Below are 22,150 nucleotides of genomic sequence, written 5' to 3'. Positions count from 1 at the left end.
AAGCTTTCCCTTTAAGATTGGAACAATACAAGGATGCCCACTGTCGCCACTGCTATTCAACATTCTGCTACAAGTTCTAACTAAAGCAATTAGGCAAGAAAAAGAAATAAAAGGCATCCAAATTGGAAAGGAAGAAGTAAAACTTTCACTATCTGCAGATGACCTGATCCTTTACTTAGAAAAGTCCCAAAAAATTCTTAAACAAAGCTACTAGAGCTAACAAACGAGTTCAGCAACATGGCAGGATACAAGATCAACACACAAAAATCAGTAGTGTTTCTATACACTAGTTATAGGCAATCTGAGAAGTAAATCAAGAAAAAAGTTCTATTTACAATAGCAACTAAAAGAATCAAATATCTAGGAATAAATTTAACCAAGGATGTAAAGGACTTGTACACAGAGCTACAAAACATTGCTAAAAGAATCACAGAAGACCTAAATAAGTGGAAGGACATTCCGAGTTTATCAATTGGAAGGCTAAGTGTTGTTAAGATACCAAATCTACCCAAACTGCTCTACAGATTCAATGCGATACTAATCAAAATTCCAACAAACTACTTTGCAGAAATCAAAACACTTTTTATCAATTATTTGGAAGGGTAAGGGACCTCAAATAGCCAAAAACATCTTGAAAAAGAAGAATGAAGTTGGAGAACTAATGCTTCCTGACTTTAAAGCATATTACAAAGCTACAATGATCAAAACAGCATGGTACTGACATAAAGATAGACATAGTGATCAAGAGGATTGAATTGAGAGTTCAGAAATAGACTCTCATATTGATTGATTGATTAATTTGGTCTATCAAGTTTTGACAAGGCTGCCAAGCAAATCCACTATATAGGTACTGAACAGTCTCTTCAACAAATGGTGCTGGGAGAACTGAATATTCATATCCAAAAGAATAAAAGAGGATCCCTATCTCACACCTTACACAAAAACTAACTCAAAATGGATCAAAAACCTAAATATAAGCACCAATAACATAAAACTCCTAGAAGAAAATGTAGGGAAGCATCTCCAAGATCCAGTGATAGGCAGAAGTTTTTGGACCTTACACCAAAAGCAAAAGCAATGAAAGAAAAAATAGATAAATGGACCTCCTCAAAACTGACTACTTCTGTGCTTCAAAGAACTTTGTTAAAAGGGGAAAAGTCAGCCAATTCAATGGGTCAAAGTATTTTGAAACCACAGATACGATAAGGGCTTGATATCTAGAATATATAAAGAAATCCTACAATTCAACAATAAAAAGACAAACAACCCAATAATGGGCAAAAGAAATGAATAGACATTTTTCCAAAGAAGGAAATACAAATGGCTAAAAAGCACACAAAAAGATGCGCAACATCAATAGCTATTAGGGAAATGCAAATCAAAACCAAAATGAAATATCATTTCACACCTACTAGAATGCCCATTATTAAACAGACAGAAAACTACAAGCATCAGAGAGGATGTGGAGAAATACAAACACTTATTCACTGCTGGTGGGCATGCAAAATGGTACAGCCACTGTAGAAGACAGTTTGGCAGTTCCTCAGGAAGCTAAGCATAAAACCGCCATATGATCCAGCAATCCCACTACTAGAAGAACTGAGAAGAACTAGAAGAACTGAAGCTAGAAGAACTAGAAGAACTGAGAACAGGGATGCAAACAGAAATTTTTCCACTGATATTCACAGAGGCATTATTCACAATCACCAAAAATGGAAGCAAACTCACAGAACTAATATCTAGAATATAAGTTATCAGATAATAGAATGAGGATAGAGAATGGGGAACTGATGCTCAATTTGTGCAAAAATTTTTAATAAGGTTTGTTGTAAATGTTTGGAAATGGACAGAGGTAATGGTAGCACATTATCATGTGTGTAACTAACAGCGCTGAATCAGGTGTGTGACTGTGGCTGATAGGAGAGATTTAGCGTTGTGTATATTACTAGAAAGAAAACTAGAGGATGAAACAAGAAACTGTATATCATAGTGAACCCTGTTGTGGATGATGAAGGTGGATAACAAATGTAAGAATGTTCTTTCATGAATTAAAACAAATGTATGTCACAATTACAAGGTCTTAATAACAGGGGGGGTATATGAGGAAAAAACACACCTAATGCAAATTATTGACTATAGTTAATAGTAAAGAAAAAAAAATACCCTCCCAGATTGAAAGAAGGGCTTTAGGATAGTGTATGTCACTAGAAGGAAAGCTAGAGGATAAAACATTGGACTGTACAACATAGTGAACCCTGTTATGGACAATGACTGTGGTTAATTGTATAAATGTAAGACTGTTCTTTCATGAACTAGAACAAATGCACATCACTATTACAAGGTGTTAGTAACAGGGTGGTAAATGGGGAAAAATTAAAAAAAAAAAGGGCCATTTATTGTTACGATGGCTATTAGTGTACCAATATGTACACTGATCTTCAAGGCATCTCAATAAGATGACTTCCAATTTTAAAAGAAAACACAGCTTCATTATTCAAGACATCTGATGTCTCGTTCCTCCTCTGTCAATAACATCCTCTCCATACATGGGGATGCACGAACTGGAAACTTCTGCCGATATACCAGAAGTTACTTTCTGCTAGTTGAAGTAAAGATAATGTGAGACTCTCATCAAGTTCCACAGCCTGCATTTTCAATCTGGTTCCTGGCTAAACAATTGTTTCACTTTGACATTCTATACTTGAAAGAACCCCTTTGTTATTTACCCCTGTTTTTTAACTTTGAGGGTATGCTTACTGCCAGGGACAAACTTTTTTTCTTAGTGAGGGTGTGGTGAGCTCAGCTCTGTTGTTTAATTTGTATGACATTTAACACATTTTTAAATATTAAAGATGGATATAAGGAAACAGAAAGAGGGCAGAGATTGGGCAATCAATGCACAAGGAGAACAGAATGTTCAATAAGGTTGACAGTAAAGGTTTGGAAATGGATAGCACAATACTGTGTGAGGGTAGCACACTACCGTAAGTATAATTAACAAGGCTGAGTGTGAGTAGGGTTGAAAGAGGAAGGCTATAGTTGTGTTAAGTCACAGAAGGAAAGCTAGAGGATAAAAACCAGACTATATAACTTAGCAAAACCTATACTGGACAAAGGTGGTGGTTAATTGTATAAATACAAGAACGTTCTTACATTGACTAGAACAAACATACATCACCATTACAAGGAGTTAATAATAGGATGTTACATCGGAAAAAACACAATTAATGTAAATAAAGGTCTATAGCTAACAGTAACATTGTAATATTCTTTCATTAATTGTAACAAAGGCACTATATCAAAGCTAAATGTCAATAATAGGATATAAGGGGTATGGGATTTTTTTCTTCAGAAGAAATGAGACTGTTCTCATAGTGACTGTAGTGGTGAATGCATAACTATGTGATTATACCAACAGCCACTGATTATACACTTAGGATGGATTGTATGGTCTGTGAATAAAACTGTTAAATATATATATATATATGTACAGGTCTGGGGAAAAAAAGGCAATATATAATAATCCAAAAGAATAGTCTTCTTACAATGAAACGGTGGTAGAAAGGGTAGGTAAATTAAAAAGAGAAAGAAAGAAATGGGTAAAATAATAGCTTCTCTTCCTTTGAGTCACATGTTTAAAAACCTGACCATGATTTCCAATAAGTGGTCAAACACATAAGTTTCTGTGGATCTATGGACATAATATTGCTCATTAGGCAGAGAAATGGTAGCTGAGTTTCATTTAACATTCAAGTATAATGTAACGTAAGGGGAAATTAAACGACCCATAAATTTATGAGTGGGCTCAATTATAACCCAAAGTTGCAACTCTAACTGCTTCCCTTAGCATCAGACCCAAAATACCACACTATACCAAAAGACAAAGAAATTGCTAGTTGGAAGAATTAACAAAGCAGAAAATTTTACTAAACTTTTATAACAAGCCAATAAGTAAAAAGTAACAGTTCTCAACAAATGGTGACAAATAGATATCCATATGCCCAAGAATGAAGTTGAAATGCTTCCTCATACCATACATAAAAATTAACTCAAAATGGATCATACACTTAATATAAGAGCTAAAACTATAAAACTCTTAGAAGAAAACATAGGCATAAATCTTCATGACCTTAGATTAGGCAATGGTTTCTTAGATATGACACCAAAAACACAAGCAAAGAAAAAATACATAAATTGGACTTCAAAATTTGAAACTTTTGTGTTTCAAAGAACACCACAAAGAAAGTAAAAAGACAACCCATAAAACGCAAGAAAATATTTGCAAATCATGTATGTGATAAGGGACTTGTAAGTAGAATATGCAAACAACTCTTATAAATCAATAATACAAAGACAACCCAATTTGAAAAGGCAATGGATCTAAATAGACATTTCTCCAAAGAAGATACACAAATGGCCAATAAGCGATTATATTAGTCATATTTGCCATCAAGGAAATGCAAATCAAAACCACTAGATACCACTTCACACATACTAAAGTGACTATAAGAAAAGAAAATTTTAAAAAACAGATAATAACACCATCAAAAAAAAAAAAAAGTATTGGTGAAGATGTGGAGAAATTGGAAACCTCACATACTGCTGGTAGAAATGTAAAATGGTGCAACCACTGTGGAAAAGTCTGGTGGTTCCTTAAACGGTTACAGAGAGTCATCATATAACCCAGTAATTCCACTACCAGTTGTATACCTAAGAGAAATGAAAATACATTTCCACACAAAAACTTGTACATGCATATTCATAGCAGCTTTATCTGATTTACCAAAAACTAGAAACAATCCAAATGTCCATCAACACGTGAATGGATACAAAAGTTGTGATATATACATACAATGGAATACTATTCAGCAATTAAAAGGAACAAATTATTGATATATGCAATAACACAGAAAATCTCCAATTAATTATTCAGAGTGAAAGAAGCCAGACCTCCCCCCGAAAAGAGTATATACCATAGGATTCCATTTATATAAAATTCTAAAAAATGTTCTGTAATACATAGCAAACTAATCTATAATGACAGAAAGCAAATCAGTGGAAACTGGGAACTGAGGGTAGAAACAGAGAGATGAACAAATTGTAAAGGAGCACAGGAAACTTTCGGAGTAGTAAGTTCCTTAATTGTAAATACATACGTAAAATCTCATCAAACTGTATACTTTAAACGTGCAGTTTCATTGTAGGTCAATTTTACCTAAATAAAGCTGTCAAAAAAAAAAGAATGTACAGCCCTATTGGGGGAATAGAAGTATACCAGTGTTTCTGAAACGGCATGTTGGGTAAGAAAAAACATAGAAAAAGTAGGCTGAGAGCTTTTAAGAATGACAAACATTTTTAAAAATCAAACCATTCAACTGACCTCTACATGGTAATACCTGAATTTTCATCATCCTAAACAGGACAAACATTCAAACCAACAAAAAGCTACTATGAATTCAGTCCAGCCTTTAAAATAATGATTTCTTAATTCATCTCAACATTTATTTGAAGAATAAGAATATATATATAACTTCTGAGGAGGCGGGGCAAGATGGCAGACTGGTGAGCTGTATGTTTTAGTTACTCCTCCAGGAAAGTAGGTAAAAAGCCAGGAACTGCGTGGACTGGACACCACAGAGCAATCTGTCTTTGGGCACACTTCATACAACACTCATGAAAACGTGGAACTGCTGAGATCAGCGAAATCTGTAAGTTTTTGCGGCCAGGGGACCCGCGCCCCTCCCTGCCAGGCTCAGTCCCGGGGGAGGAGGGGCTGTCAGCTCCAGGAAGGAGAAGGGAGAATTGCAGTGGCTGCTCTTATCGGAAACTCATTCTACTGATTCAAACTCCAACCATAGATAGACTGAGGCCAGACACCAGAGACTCTGAGAGCAGCCAGCCCAGCAGAGAGGAGACGGGCATAGAAGGAAAACAACACGAGAAGCTCCAAAGTAAAAGCAGAGGATTTTTGGAGTTCTGGTGAACACAGAAAGGGGAAGGGCGGAGATCAGGCCTTGAGGCGCATATGCAAATCCCGAAGCAAGGCTGATCTCTCTGCCCTGGGCACCTTTCCTTAATGGCCCTGGTTGCTTTGTCTATTAGCATTTCAATAACCCATTAGATCTCTGAGGAGGGCCGTTTTTTTTTTTTTTTTTTTTTTTTTTTTTTAAATCCTTTTTGCTTTTTCTAAAACAATTACTCTAAGAAGCTCAATACAGAAAGCTTCAAAGAATTGAAATTTGGGCACGTCAAGTCAAGAGCAGAACTAAGAGAGCTCTGAGACAAAAGGCAATAATCCAGTGGCTGAGAAAATTCACTAAACAACACAACTTCCCAAGAAAAGGGGGGTGTCCGCTCACAGCCACCATCCTGGTGGACAGGAAACACTCCTGCCTATCGCCAGCCCCATAGCCCAGAGCTGCCCCAGACAACCCAGTGTGACGGAAGTGCTTCAAATAACAGGCACACACCACAAAACTGGGTGTGGACATTAGCCTTCCCTGCAACCTCAGCTGAATGTCCCAGACCTGGGAAGGGGGAGCAGTGTGAATTAACAGAGCCCCATTCAGCCATCATTTGAGCAGACTGGGAGCCTCCCAACACAGCCCAGCAGCCCAGAACTGCCCTGGGGGGACGGCACTCACCTGTGACATAGCACAGTCATCCCTCAACAGAGGACCCGGGGTGCACAGCCTGGAAGAGGGGCCCACTTGCAAGTCTCTGGAGCCATACGCCAATACCAAAGACTTGTGGGTCAGTGGCAGAGACAAACTGTGGCAGGACTGAACTGAAGGATTAGACTATTGCAGTAGCTTTAAAACTCTAGGATCATCAGGGAGATTTGATTGTTAGGGCCACCCCCCCTCCCCGACTGCCCAGAAACACGCCCCACATACAGGGCAGGCAACACCAACTACACACGCAAGCTTGGGACACCAATTGGGCCCCACAAGACTCACTCCCCCACTCACCAAAAAGGCTAAGCAGGGGAGATCTGGCTTGTGGAGAACAGGTGGCTCGTGGACGCCACCTGCTGGTTAGTTAGAGAAAGTGTACTCCACGAAGCTGTAGATCTGATAAATTAGAGATAAGGACTTCAACTGGTCTACAAACCCTAAAAGAACCCTATCAAGGTCAGCAAATGCCACGAGGCCAAAAACAACAGAAAATTATAAAGCATATGAAAAAACCAGACGATATGGATAACCCAAGCCCAAGCACCCAAATCAAAAGACCAGAAGAGACACACCTAGAGCAGCTACTCAAAGAACTAAAGATGAACAATGAGACCCTAGTACGGGATATGAAGGAAATCAAGAAGACCCTAGAAGAGCATAAAGAAGACATTGCAAGACTAAATAAAAAAATGGATGATCTTATGGAAATTAAAGAAACTGTTGACCAAATTAAAAAGATTCTGGACACTCATAGTACAAGACTAGAGGAAGTTGAACAACGAATCAGTGACCTGGAAGATGACAGAATGGAAAATGAAAGCATAAAAGAAAGAATGGGGAAAAAAATTGAAAAACTCGAAATGGACCTCAGGGATATGATAGATAATATGAAACGTCCGAATATAAGACTCATTGGTGTCCCAGAAGGGGAAGAAAAGGGTAAAGGTCTAGGAAGAGTATTCAAAGAAATTGTTGGGGAAAACTTCCCAAATCTTCTAAACAACATAAATACACAAATCATAAATGCTCAGCGAACTCCAAATAGAATAAATCCAAAAAAACCCACTCCGAGACATATACTGATCACACTGTCAAACATAGAAGAGAAGGAGCAAGTTCTGAAAGCAGCAAGAGAAAAGCAATTCACCACATACAAAGGAAACAGCATAAGACTAAGTAGTGACTACTCAGCAGCCACCATGGAGGCAAGAAGGCAGTGGCACGATATATTTAAAATTCTGAGAGAGAGGAATTTCCAGCCAAGAATACGTTATCCAGCAAAGCTCTCCTTCAAATTTGAGGGAGAGCTTAAATTTTTCACAGACAAAGAAATGCTGAGAGAATTTGCTAACAAGAGACCTGCCCTACTGGAGATACTAAAGGGAGCCCTACAGACAGAGAAACAAAGACAGGACAGAGAGACTTGGAGAAAGGTTCAGTACTAAAGAGATTCGGTATGGGTACAATAAAGGATATTAATAGAGAGAGGGAAAAATATGGCAAACATAATCCAAAGGATAAGATGGCCGATTCAAGAAATGCCTTCACGGTTTTAACGTTGAATGTAAATGGATTAAACTCCCCAATTAAAAGATATAGATTCGCAGAATGGATCAAAAAAAATGAACCATCAATATGTTGCATACAAGAGACTCATCTTAGACACAGGGACACAAAGAAATTGAAAGTGAAAGGATGGAAAAAAATATTTCATGCAAGCTACAGCCAAAAGAAAGCAGGTGTAGCAATATTAATCTCAGATAAAATAGACTTCAAATGCAGGGATGTTTTGAGAGACAAAGAAGGCCACTACATACTAATAAAAGGGGCAATTCAGCAAGAAGAAATAACAATCGTAAATGTCTATGCACCCAATCAAGGTGCCACAAAATACATGAGAGAAACATTGGCAAAACTAAAGGAAGCAATTGATGTTTCCACAATAATTGTGGGAGACTTCAACACATCACTCTCTCCTATAGATAGATCAACCAGACAGAAGACCAATAAGGAAATTGAAAACCTAAACAATCTGATAAATGAATTAGATTTAACAGACATCTACAGGACATTACATCCCAAATCACCAGGATACACATACTTTTCTAGTGCTCACGGAACTTTCTCCAGAAGAGATCATATGCTGGGACATAAAACAAGCCTCAATAAATTTAAAAAGATTGAAATTATTCAAAGCACATTCTCGGACCACAATGGAATACAATTAGAAGTCAATAACCATCAGAGACTTAGAAAATTCACAAATACCTGGAGGTTAAACAACACACTCCTAAACAATCAGTGGGTTAAAGAAGAAATAGCAAGAGAAATTGCTAAATATAGAGAGACGAATGAAAATGAGACCACAACATACCAAAACCTATGGGATGCAGCAAAAGCAGTGCTAAGGGGGAAATTTATAGCACTAAACGCATATATTAAAAAGGAAGAAAGAGCCAAAATCAAAGAACTAATGGATCAACTGAAGAAGCTAGAAAATGAACAGCAAACCAATCCTAAACCAAGTAGAAGAAAAGAAATAACAAGGATTAAAGCAGAAATAAATGACATAGAGAACAAAAAAACAATAGAAAGGATAAATATCACCAAAAGTTGGTTCTTTGAGAAGATCAACAAGATTGACAAGCCCCTAGCTAGACTGACAAAATCAAAAAGAGAGAAGACCCATATAAACAAAATAATGAATGAAAAAGGTGACATAACTGCAGATCCTGAAGAAATTAAAAAAATTATAAGAGGATATTATGAACAACTGTATGGCAACAAACTGGATAATGTAGAAGAAATGGACAATTTCCTGGAAACATATGAACAACCTAGACTGACCAGAGAAGAAATAGAAGACCTCAACCAACCCATCACAAGCAAAGAGATCCAATCAGTCATCAAAAATCTTCCCACAAATAAATGCCCAGGGCCAGATGGCTTCACAGGGGAATTCTACCAAACTTTCCAGAAAGAACTGACACCAATCTTACTCAAACTCTTTCAAAACATTGAAAAAAATGGAACACTACCTAACTCATTTTATGAAGCTAACATCAATCTAATACCAAAACCAGGCAAAGATGCTACAAAAAAGGAAAACTACCGGCCAATCTCCCTAATGAATATAGATGCAAAAATCCTCAACAAAATACTTGCAAATCGAATCCAAAGACACATTAAAAAAATCATACACCATGACCAAGTGGGGTTCATTCCAGGCATGCAAGGATGGTTCAACATAAGAAAAACAATCAATGTATTACAACACATTAAAAACTCGAAAGGGAAAAATCAATTGATCATCTCAATAGATGCTGAAAAAGCATTTGACAAAATCCAACATCCCTTTTTGATAAAAACACTTCAAAAGGTAGGAATTGAAGGAAACTTCCTCAACATGATAAAGAGCATATATGAAAAACCCACAGCCAGCATAGTACTCAATGGTGAGAGACTGAAAGCCTTCCCTCTAAGATCAGGAACAAGACAAGGATGCCCGCTGTCACCACTGTTATTCAACATTGTGCTGGAAGTGCTAGCCAGGGCAATCCGGCAAGACAAAGAAATAAAAGGCATCCAAATTGGAAAAGAAGAAGTAAAACTGTCATTGTTTGCAGATGATATGATCTTATATCTAGAAAACCCTGAGAAATCAACGATACACCTACTAGAGCTAATAAACAAATTTAGCAAAGTAGCGGGATACAAGATTAATGCACATAAGTCAGTAATGTTTCTATATGCTAGAAATGAACAAACTGAAGAGGCACTCAAGAAAAAGATACCATTTTCAATAGCAACTAAAAAAATCAAGTACCTAGGAATCAACTTAACCAAAGATGTAAAAGACCTATACAAAGAAAACCACATAACTCTACTAAAAGAAATAGAAGGGGACCTTAAAAGATGGAAAAATAGTCCATGTTCATGGATAGGAAGGCTAAATGTCATTAAGATGTCAATTCTACCCAAACTCATCTACAGATTCAATGCAATCCCAATCAAAATTCCAACAACCTACTTTGCAGACTTGGAAAAGCTAGTTATCAAATTTATTTGGAAAGGGAAGATGCCTCGAATTGCTAAAGACACTCTAAAAAAGAAAAACGAAGTGGGAGGACTTACACTCCCTGACTTTGAAGCTTATTATAAAGCCACAGTTGCCAAAACAGCATGGTACTGGCACAAAGATAGACATATAGATCAATGGAATCGAATTGAGAATTCAGAGATAGACCCTCAGATCTATGGCCGACTGATCTTTGATAAGGCCCCCAAAGTCACTGAACTGAGTCATAATGGTCTTTTCAACAAATGGGGCTGGGAGAGTTGGATATCCATATCCAAAAGAATGAAAGAGGACCCCTACCTCACCCCCTACACAAAAATTAACTCAAAATGGACCAAAGATCTCAATATAAAAGAAAGTACCATAAAACTCCTAGAAGATAATGTAGGAAAACATCTTCAAGACCTTGTATTAGGAGGCCACTTCCTAGACTTTACACCCAAAGCACAAGCAACAAAAGAGAAAATAGATAAATGGGAACTCCTCAAGCTTAGAAGTTTCTGCACCTCAAAGGAATTTCTCAAAAAGGTAAAGAGGCAGCCAACTCAATGGGAAAAAATTTTTGGAAACCATGTATCTGACAAAAGACTGATATCTTGCATATACAAAGAAATCCTACAACTCAATGACAATAGTACAGACAGCCCAATTATAAAATGGGCAAAAGATATGAAAAGACAGTTCTCTGAAGAGGAAATACAAATGGCCAAGAAACACATGAAAAAATGTTCCGCTTCACTAGCTATTAGAGAGATGCAAATTAAGACCACAATGAGATACCATCTAACACCGGTTAGAATGGCTGCCATTAAACAAACAGGAAACTACAAATGCTGGAGGGGATGTGGAGAAATTGGAACTCTTATTCATTGTTGGTGGGACTGTATAATGGTTCAGCCACTCTGGAAGTCAGTCTGGCAGTTCCTTAGAAAACTAGATATAGAGCTACCATTCGATCCAGCGATTGCACTCCTCGGTATATACCCGGAAGATCGGAAAGCAGTGACACGAACAGATATCTGCACGCCAATGTTCATAGCAGCATTATTCACAATTGCCAAGAGATGGAAACAACCCAAATGTCCTTCAACAGATGAGTGGATAAATAAAATGTGGTATATACACATGATGGAATACTACGCGGCAGTAAGAAGGAACGATCTGGTGAAACATATGACAACATGGATGAACCTTGAAGACATAATGCTGAGCGAAATAAGCCAGGCACAAAAAGAGAAATATTATATGCTACCACTAATGTGAACTTTGAGAAATGTAAAACAAATGGTTTATAATGTAGAATGTAGGGGAACTAGCAGTAGAGAGCAATTAAGGAAGGGGGAACAATAATCCAAGAAGAACAGATAAGCTATTTAACGTTCTGGGGATGCCCAGAAATGACTATGGTCTGTTAATTTCTGATGGTTGTAGTAGGAACAAGTTCACTGAAATGTTGCTATATTATGTAACTTTCTTGGGGTAAAGTAGGAACATGTTGGAAGTTAAGCAGTTATTTTAGGTTAGTTGTCTTTTTCTTACTCCCTTGCTATGGTCTCTTTGAAATGCTCTTTTATTGTATGTTTGTTTTCTTTTTAACTTTTTTTTTCATACAGGTGATTTGAAAAAAGAAGGGAAAGTTAAAAAAAAAAAAAAAAAGAAAAAAGAAAAAAAGACAAACAAGGGAAAAAAAAAAAAAAAGATGTAGTGCCCCCTTGAGGAGCCTGTGGAGAATGCAGGGGTATTCGCCTACCCCACCTCCATGGTTGCTAACATGACCACAGACATAGGGGACTGGTGGTTTGATGGGTTGAGCCCTCTACCATAAGTTTTACCCTTGGGAAGACGGTTGCTGCAAAGGAGAGGCTAGGCCTCCCTGTATTTGTGCCTAAGAGTCTCCTCCTGAATGCCTCTTTGTTGCTCAGATGGGGCCCTCTCTCTCTGGCTAAGCCAACTTGAAAGGTGAAATCACTGCCCTCCCCCCTACGTGGGATCAGACACCCAGGGAAGTGAATCTCCCTGGCAACGTGGAATATGACTCCCAGGGAGGAATGTAGACCTGGCACCGTGGGACGGAGAACATCTTCTTGACCAAAAGGGGGATGTGAAAGGAAATGAAATAAGCTTCAGTGGCAGAGAGATTCCAAAAGGAGCCGAGAGGTCACTCTGGTGGGCACTCTTATGCACACTTTAGACAACCCTTTTTAGGTTCTAAAGAATTGGGGTAGCTGGTGGTGGATACCTGAAACTATCAAACTACAACCCAGAACCCATGAATCTCGAAGACAGTTGTATAAAAATGTAGCTTATGAGGGGTGACAATGGGATTGGGAAAGCCATAAGGACCAAACACCACTTTGTCTAGTTTATGGATGGATGTGTAGAAAAGTAGGGGAAGGAAACAAACAGACAAAGGTACCCAGTGTTCTTTTTTACTTCAATTGCTCTTTTTCACTCTAATTATTATTCTTGTTATTTTTGTGTGTGTGCTAATGAAGGTGTCAGGGATTGATTTAGGTGATGAATGTACAACTATGTAATGGTACTGTAAACAATCGAAAGTACAATTTGTTTTGTATGACTGCGTGGTATGTGAATATATCTCAATAAAATGATGATTAAAAAAAAAAAAAAAGAATATATATATAAAATATTCTATACAATATATAATAGTGTATACATATATATTTAGAACATATTACTTTAGCCTACAGATATTCAGTGTGCCTATGGATTTGAGAACTATTAAGCCTCACTGGTACCATGTTTTAGTCTAAACTACCCATCTAAACCAATCATTAAGGTAGTAAACACTTAAAATACATATAAAATTTTAAAGTCAACTCTGGTTTTCCTAACGGCCACATCACTTACAATCATAGTATATGGAATCTTAGTCCATCCTAGAAAGAGAAGTCTGTAATGGGTCTAATGTTATTATAATTATTAATTTTAACAAACACACATGTTCAGTCCCATTATGGGCATGCTACTATACAAAACACTTTTCATGTAATTCTCATATCACCCTGGTAAGGAGGAATGGTATGGATTGATTACAAAACTGAGGCTAAAAGAGGTTTATTAAACTACCCAATTAGTAAATTAGTAAATGAAGGAGCCAGAATTCAAAAATATGGTCATACTTCCTCTATCATTCTTCTTCCCATCACAAATTATGGCTATTTCAATTTCATAATTTGACAGTTACAAATATACTTCTATTATCATCAGGCTATTCTATGGTTCTGTGAGATCATAGGCTAAAAAAAAATGTTTATCTTATTAAAGAATACTAAAAGCTAAAACTCCTCATAATAGAGCAAAGCAACACCACAATTCAATATAAATATACCTGAAGTGTACACATGCACAGCTGACCAGGAAAAAAAGTATCACTAACTTTTACTTTTCCGAGATCAAAGGTAACTAAGGTCAATCTTAAATAACATAAATTTAGTTGATTTCCCATGTTCCTCACTTCCCTGACTTTGCCTTTACTCAGGAACTAAGCAGTGTTCTACAGCTTTCAATTCCTCTTCCTCCCTAACTAAACTGGAAAAAGTCTCTTAATAATTATTTTCTTAATTAGCTATAAACATATTAATGCAAACAAGTTATCACAATTAAGATGTGCCATCTAATCAGAGAATTCAAGATTCTGACTGTGGTTAAAAAAGAGTGCAAAGTATTAGCAAGCAAGAGGGGAGAAATGGGGGGGTTCACTAAACATTAATTACTAATGGCTAATCCATTTAGGATGACTGGGGGTCTCTTTGTACTGCTCAATTCCATATTTCATTGGAAAGGGCAAGTGAGAAGGCTGGCCTAGTTATGGTTACAGGGGATCTGTTCCTGAAAGCTGCACAAGCAGAGACAAGCATCAAGCCTTCGAAAATCAACATCATCCTTCCCAGGCTCTCATCCTCTAGTAGAGACTCTAACACTTCTTAATCTATTCACTTGCATTTTAACATGCTTTCTTGAGTGGAAGAAAAAAGAAAAGAGTTATAGCAAGCAGTGAAAACTGCACACAACAAAGAGTATGTCCATGGGAGACTGTTACAAATAAAATCATCCTCCTTTACATATGTCACTCCCGGAAAACTGCCAAGAACATCACCCTCCTCTAGACACATTTCCTGCAGATCTTCCAGGCTACTTCATGAGCACATTCTCCCTTAGTTTCAATCCTCCTTTTGCCCCAAGATTTCCAAGTGAATATTGTATATTCTCCAAAATTTATGGCAATATTGTACCTAGTATCTAACGACATCCTTTTCACCATTCTGTGTCTCAAATTTGAACAAACATCCTGAAGTCTTATCTAGTGTTTCTACCTCTGATAGTGAAATTTCCAATATGCTATACTACTAGAACAAATTTTCTTTTCAAATAAAGGATTTAATCATAATGTCAGAATGGAAAAAAAAAAATCAGATAGCAAAAATTCTAAAAAAAATTTAGTACATTGCTTCATTTTTCCCTATCCCTATCAAGGAAATATATTTCAGAGTTTTGAACTCAGCAGAATTCAAGATCCATTCTATAGAAATCAAAATCTATTAAACAAAATAGATGTGTTTTAGCATATCCAAAATAAAATGTTGCTTTTCAAGTACTGTATTAAACAAAATACTTTTTTAAAGGTGACAAATTTACCAAGGGACCTTTTCTGATAAAGGAATTCTCACAGCCAACTAAAAACCAGATACAGAGGTTTTGTACTTTCACAGAACTAAATTGTAAGGCACCAACATTTTCATTAGGATTTGTGTATAGGTATATGGGGACATGGAGGTCAGAAGCAGAGAAAGCAGATCAGAAGCTATTATAAAGGCCCCCTGAAATAGAAAATATTTAATTAACTAGTGTTAATTGAACTTCCACTTTTTAAAATCATTAACCTGAATAATCTCTGATATGTGAAATTGAGTCTCACTAAACTGTATAGTTAGGAGCAGTTTCTTTGGGATTTAAAAACCACCATTTATTCAATTACAGATTAACAAATCTCACTGTAAAATGAGTTGGGCAATCAAAGCCATTCATAGGTAAGTATGATTAAATTACGGGTGAATAATAAGTCAACTGAATGAAGTCCATTTATTAAAAGCAAGTAAGTAATCAAACTGCTCAGTGTCCAAAATTATGAAGAATGAACTTTCATGTTTTTCCCACATTCGATTAAGATACATTCCTGTTAGTTGATACAGAATTGAACAATTTATAAAAATGTGCCCACCAACTGTACAATGACTTAAACACCCATTTTGATGGTAGGAATCCTCCATTTAACTCATTCTGAGGAATTCACAATCTTTAATCTTTGGAACCCTTGTCACACACAAAAAAAATTATTAAATTTGTTTTGCAAAAAGACTGTTTCTGTTTTTGAAGTCAAACATGCAATGATTACATATTTTGCAGTCTTCCAAACAAAAATAAAAAACATAAATATAAAAATCTGAAATAGAACTAAAAATTATCTTTGGAGAGAAAATAAAATCCAAAACTGCTCATGCAAAGCTACATCAACACTTTCTTCACAATTTCTAAAACAATGAAAGGGTTACACAAATTCCCTAGATAAAAGAATTTAAAGAAAGCTGCAGGGATCTCTTTCCACTTTCAATACTATCTCTGTTCTTAAATCTACCAAAACAGATCTAAATTAACTCCCTCTAAATAAAAACTATTCTAGTTCTCAGTAGGAGAAAAACTAAACCAAGAGCAGCATAAAACATAAGTATATGTTTTAACTGCAGCTTAAACTAAGGATTGTAGATTACATTTAGACTCCTCAAACAAATTAAATTTACAACATGTACCATATCCAGTTCATTCTCAAGGGAGAATACCAACAAAACAAAAGCTTCTGTTTAATAAACTATTTACTTTGTAGTTAAGCTTCTACTATCCCAGGTGCATTTTGCTGACAAGAAGGTATCATGATTCTTCTCTCTACAAAAAACCTAGAAACCTAAAATGCACAATTAAGTGTATTTGGTTCCTTTAAAAACATCTCTATAAAATGTTTTGTATAAGTTTTGTATAAAAAAAACCTTAAAATGCTTTTATTCTGTAAAAAGGAAATATCTTTTCTGCTTTTCTCTTTTGAAATGTATCTTACTTGATTTTTGCCCATTTTCTATAGACGAAATGTTCTCAACCTAGTTCATTTTGGTGTTAGATGTTTACTGTCAATAAGTCACTTTATACTTAGGCTTTTTACAGACAATGTTTTACAGGACAGGGGTGAAAAAGTGAACAAAAAGGCAGGGGTAAAACAAAAATGTACCACATCTGAGAAACATCACTCAATTTCTCTCCCTCAAATTCCTTAAGTCCTCATCCCAAAGATTCTCAACATCCAAAAAAGTTCCAGAGTCAGAAAGGCAAAACGCAATATATGACAAGACAAACAAGGGAGAAACCAAGACAGAAATTGAAGAAATTTAATGGAATATATCACCACCTGAGAAAGAATTACCACAAAAAGAACAAAAAAGAAAAAAAAAGAAAAGAGATATCAATCAATCATAAATCCAGTCCCCAGATCACCCTATTGGAGGGTTGCTTTTGCAGCCACTACATGGCTCTTTTTCAAACTATTTTGACTGTGAGAAAAACATTTTACATGGTGACCTAGAATACATACGTATAAGAAAAGTTTCCCAAAACAATCAAGGGCAATGTACTTTACTATTTTATAGTAGTATTTTGGACTGTTATGTTTTATTTTCTTTTCAATGCTGGTTGTAACCCACTAAATTGGTTTTATAACTTACTAATAAATCATGCTCCACAGTTTCAAATATGCAGTATTAAGACAGAGCACCACTTATCTTTATTGCAATTTGCCTCTGTCTTTAGCAGAGTGGACAGGTAAGTTGCTACATTATTAATATTTCATTAAAGCAGTAGTTTTTACAAGTGTGGTCCCCTGACAAATAAAAGCATCACTTGAGATATACAAATTTGCAGGCCCCACCCCAAACCTACTAAATAAGAACTGCCAGGGATCTGAGCAATCTGTATTTTACCAAGCCCTCCAGGCGATTCCGATGAAAACTAAAGTTTCAGAACTCAGGTTTTTCTTTATCTTTTATTTAACAATCCCCTACACTGTGCTTACTATGGGCCAGTCACTTTTCTAAAAGCTCTTTAAATATTAACTCAAGTAATACCACAATCCTATGAAGTAAGCACTATTATTATCCCTATTTTAGAGATGAGGAAACTGGGGCACAGAAAAGTTAAGTCACCCAAGCTAAGTAGTAGAAATGGAATGCAAATTTATTTTCACTTTACTGAGTGTATGTCTACACTCTCCACGACTCTCTTTCAGGTCAAGTCCCCCGCTCTACTCCTTTAGTTCAGCTACTCCTCCCTCTTTTCCCTCTCAAATTCCCCATTCCGTCCATGTCCCTATTTTCTAATTATATTGCCATCATCCTCAAACAAATTTCTTCTCTAAAGCACAGGAGTGCAAATCGCCTAACCTTGCTTTTTAGGACCTTTTCTCTGGTCCTAGATAGCATCTTAGTATTATTTATGAAGCTTAAGTTTCTTCTATGTCTGAAGAGATCTTAGAGCCTTTTAGTGGTCCCAATGCTAATTTCTCATATCTGCTGTTCTGCCAGTTACCACAAGACAACTACTCTCTCTCTGGGCAAGCTCCCTCACCCTATCTACTACTCCCTTCCTACAGCGAAATGATTTGTCCCAACCCACACTGTCTCCCCACTCTCGTCCCATTCTGCTTCACTCCTCTCTAACTGAGGGAACTTACACTCCCCTGCTGGACTCTCACCCCAGTCTCAAAACTGAGCGACTCCTAGTAGGTTTTTTTTTTTTTCACCTGGACCCCTGGAGATCCTCAGACCCGGGAGTTCCCAGGCTAGTCTTAGATCTCCCATCCCAGACCAGCAATGGAGGCAGGGCGCTCCAGATCTCCCCCGAGCCGTTCTAGGTCTCTACCCCGTCCGACCCTCCGAAGACCCGCCGCTTCTCATCTCCCCAGGGGTCCTCCTCCCTCGGACCACCGTCTTTCTCAGCAGGATTCCCAGCCCCCTCCCTGCCCTTCCTCAAATGCCTTCACTCGGATCCCAGTCGCTCCCAGTCATCCCGGCGCCTTCGATCTTGCCACCTCCCTTCTCCCTCGGACCCGAACCACTCCCAGTTTCCTCGCCGCCCCCACCCCCACCCCCACTATGCTCTCGTGCACCCGCCGCTCCCTAGCTTCCCGGGTTCCCCTTCTCCCTCGCACCCAAGCCCTTCTGGGTGTTCCCGCGTCACTCCACCCTGGGATCAGGTTGTTACCTCTCACCCCGGATCACCCCTTCTCTGGGACCCCGGAAGCCCCGGTCTCCCCAGGGACCAACCTCTCACACACCGGCCGCCGATCAGTGCCCCAAACCCAAGCAGCTGGACGTCCCAAGGGACTTCTCCACCTGACGCGTTCGGGTCCGACCCCAGCCTACCTTCCCAGCTCGAACTCCGCCGCCAAGAGCCGGGCCATTCTCCCACAAGCCCAGTCAGCGCGAACTAGCTGCTGCTGCTGCCGCGGCTGCCGCCGCCGCCGCCGCCCCCGCCCTGGCCCCCACAGTGACCGGGCCCGCACTCCAGGCCCCCTTCCTCCGACCTCCGCCGCCGGAACGCCAAGCAGGAGTTTCCGCCCCGGGCCGGCCCCCAAGACTCAGGCCCACGTTGCCTGTACTCACCTGCAGCTGCCCCCGACCAACTCCAGCGCCACTGACTCTACCTCGACCGCCAGTAGCCACCAAGCGCCACCACCCCCCCATGACAACAGGCCCACCTCTTTTCATACTTCCAGCCTATCCATTGGATAGTAGGGCGGCGGCTCTCTGCTCTGATTGGTACGGTTCACCCGCTCGTCACGGCGTCTTTACCGCCCCTTTTCCTGGACCGGGTATTCGCCCCCGCCCGAACCTGGAGCGACCTAGCCTGAGCTTTAGTTGTAATTGGTGGATGGTTGGGCAGTTCGAAATTATGATAGGCTGCCAAAAGTGCCTGTTAAGTCGAATGGCAAGGGATGTGATGGCCAAGGTTGGTTAAAGCTTGTGCACAGTTTGGTTGCATAGTAGAAAGCAAAGAAGGGACAGATACTCACATCCGAGGTTACCGGGAAAGGGTTAACTCTTTGTGACGAGTTCACTCTATAAATTCATCCCCTTTTCCAGCGTCCTTCCTATTAGGAGAAGCTTATCACTGCTAGCTTACTCAGAGGAGTAGTTCTTACAAAATGCCCACCCCAGATGTTGTTTGTTTAAGAAGTGTGTCTAGCCTCTTGGGAGAAAGACACTATATAGTATTTTTTTTAATTTCCCCTTCTTCCCTTGAGGTCCCAATGCACCCAGATTCCTTGAAGTTTTTCCCAGGAGTCTCCATGGAAAAGCAAAGCTCCACCGTTTATTTAGCCGAAATCAGTCCTCTTCGGTTGCAGTGATAAACATCGTTAATAGACTGAAGTGGCTTGTTGAGAATTCTCCAGCTTCCAGAGTCAATCCAGTCTGGCTCCTGCAAAGTGACCGGGGAGCCATCAGCAAATGTGGATTAAGTGGGCCACATTTTACCCTTGTGATACTCTGGAAATGAAAATGTCACCATCTCACCCCCCCCCCCAAACTTGGTTTTTATATTCGGCATTTCTTAAGTAGCCCTACTAGCTTTTTTTTTTTCATCTAAACATCTCCTCCTCCTAGCAGTTTAAATTAGGACCATTGAATGAATTGCAGTTCTCTCACATTGATACAATGCGCAAGAATAAATGATGGCATTTTTTATTCATTTGGGTACAAATCACAATAGGTATTTTTGAGAAATTGTTGCTATAAAAACTCTTGTGCTCCTAGAAATACATTCGTCATTAGCTTTTTTTCTTTTCTTTTCTTTTTCATTTCCACCCCCTTTTCCTGTCCCTAAAATACAAAATGCTGGTCTGATTACTCTTTTAATTTCTAAGTCAGGTTTAAATGTACCTCTCTCATCTCTGCATACACAAACCCAGGGGCCAGGAGATTTATAACTCGGTAGGTTGTCAAGGAAGTATTTCCCCTCCTAAGCACTACTTTGTGGTTGGAATGCCCTATAGGACCGAGAATCTGGACTTTGGTAATTTTGTGCTTTGCTCCGTTTTTCTTCCTTTTAACTCTTTGTCCCATACCTCTTCTTTTTACTCTCCCGTTCTTTACAGAGCAAGCTGCAGTGAGTCTAAAACTGCATGGTATGTAATCCAGAAAAAAAAAGGCTATTTCCTAGCCTATATTTTTAGCCAAATTAAATAAACTACATACCTCTATCACCAAACTAAGCAGAAATTATTCCTCCAGTAACTATACATAACAATAAGCTGTCTTTTCCTAGTTATTTTCCAGAACTTTCCTCCCCCTTCTCTCATCCTCACCTTCCAATTTAGAAATAACATCCCATTCAATTCAATGACTCATAAAAAGCCTGTAAAAGGAAAGTGGAAAAGCCAAAATAACTTCAGAGATTTCTGAATCATTCAGTTGAAGGAAAAATCAGACATTGACCATGATAAGATGGAAGCAAGCCTGGGCTAGCATCCCGTAACAAATGAAGTAACATGCAAATGTGAAGATGCTCCAATGAGAAGGAGGCAGCAGCATGTCCTTTTACAAAGCCTTTCAATATATCACCAGCAGCTTTCCTCCCTCCAGTCTTGGCAGTGTGCCGTACCTACCAATTTTAGAGCAAGTTAGAAGGCAATTAGTGTCCTGGCAGATAGGAAACAATAACGTCATAGGAGGGCATGGCCATTATTATGGTACTTGGGTAATAATGGCTCTTGCATAGCCCTAGTGACTAGGTGCCAAAGAGAATGTAGAATTAGGCCAGCCTTACTAAAAGGATTTGCCATCTAAGTTCAGACACTCAACAAAATTACTATCACAAAACTAGGTGGAAAATTGCCACCAAGGTCAGCTATTCATGCTATTGCATACACTTAAAAAAAAAAACAAAAAAGCATTGGTGAATATTTTTGCTCATACATGTATACACACACATGTTTCCATCCCTTGGGAAAATCAGTTAAGAAAAGAAACTTAAACATATAAAGCTGATTATTACAACCCAATAAAATGAGGGAAAACCTTAAAGAGAGAAGGTTTTAAGGAAAATCCTTTGAACTTACTAAAGGCGATTGTGTTATCCCAGACTGTTCATTATTGGTGGGGATTTTGCTTATATCCTAAATTTCAATTTTGCATACACCAGTTAACTTTATAAGGTAATTGCTCCATCCACCTTCTCTTTTCCTTCACGTGTTATGTGCTTCTCCACCACTCTCCCAGCCAGCTCTTAGAGAGCAAGAGCCCTGGAGTCACGGAGTCTGCAGTTTTGTGTTCTG

The 22,150-nt window shown here is 38.4% G+C and overlaps 1 protein-coding gene across 1 annotated transcript in view; it reads right to left on the bottom strand.

Moving 5' to 3' along the window:
• NUMB (NUMB endocytic adaptor protein) overlaps positions 1-19,565 on the bottom strand; it is a 260,763-nt gene extending 241,198 nt beyond the window's left edge. The window contains exon 1 of the mRNA XM_037832342.1: positions 19,479-19,565. The gene's annotated coding sequence lies outside the window, so the exon portion shown is untranslated. The remainder of the gene's footprint in view (positions 1-19,478) is intronic.
• Between the last annotated feature and the right edge of the window lie 2,585 nt (positions 19,566-22,150).

Source organism: Choloepus didactylus, chromosome 4, assembly GCF_015220235.1.
Source record: "Choloepus didactylus isolate mChoDid1 chromosome 4, mChoDid1.pri, whole genome shotgun sequence".
NCBI lineage: Eukaryota > Metazoa > Chordata > Mammalia > Pilosa > Megalonychidae > Choloepus > Choloepus didactylus.
The sequence above is the reverse complement of the archived record's forward strand: the minus strand, read 5'-3'. Positions and strand labels throughout refer to the sequence as shown.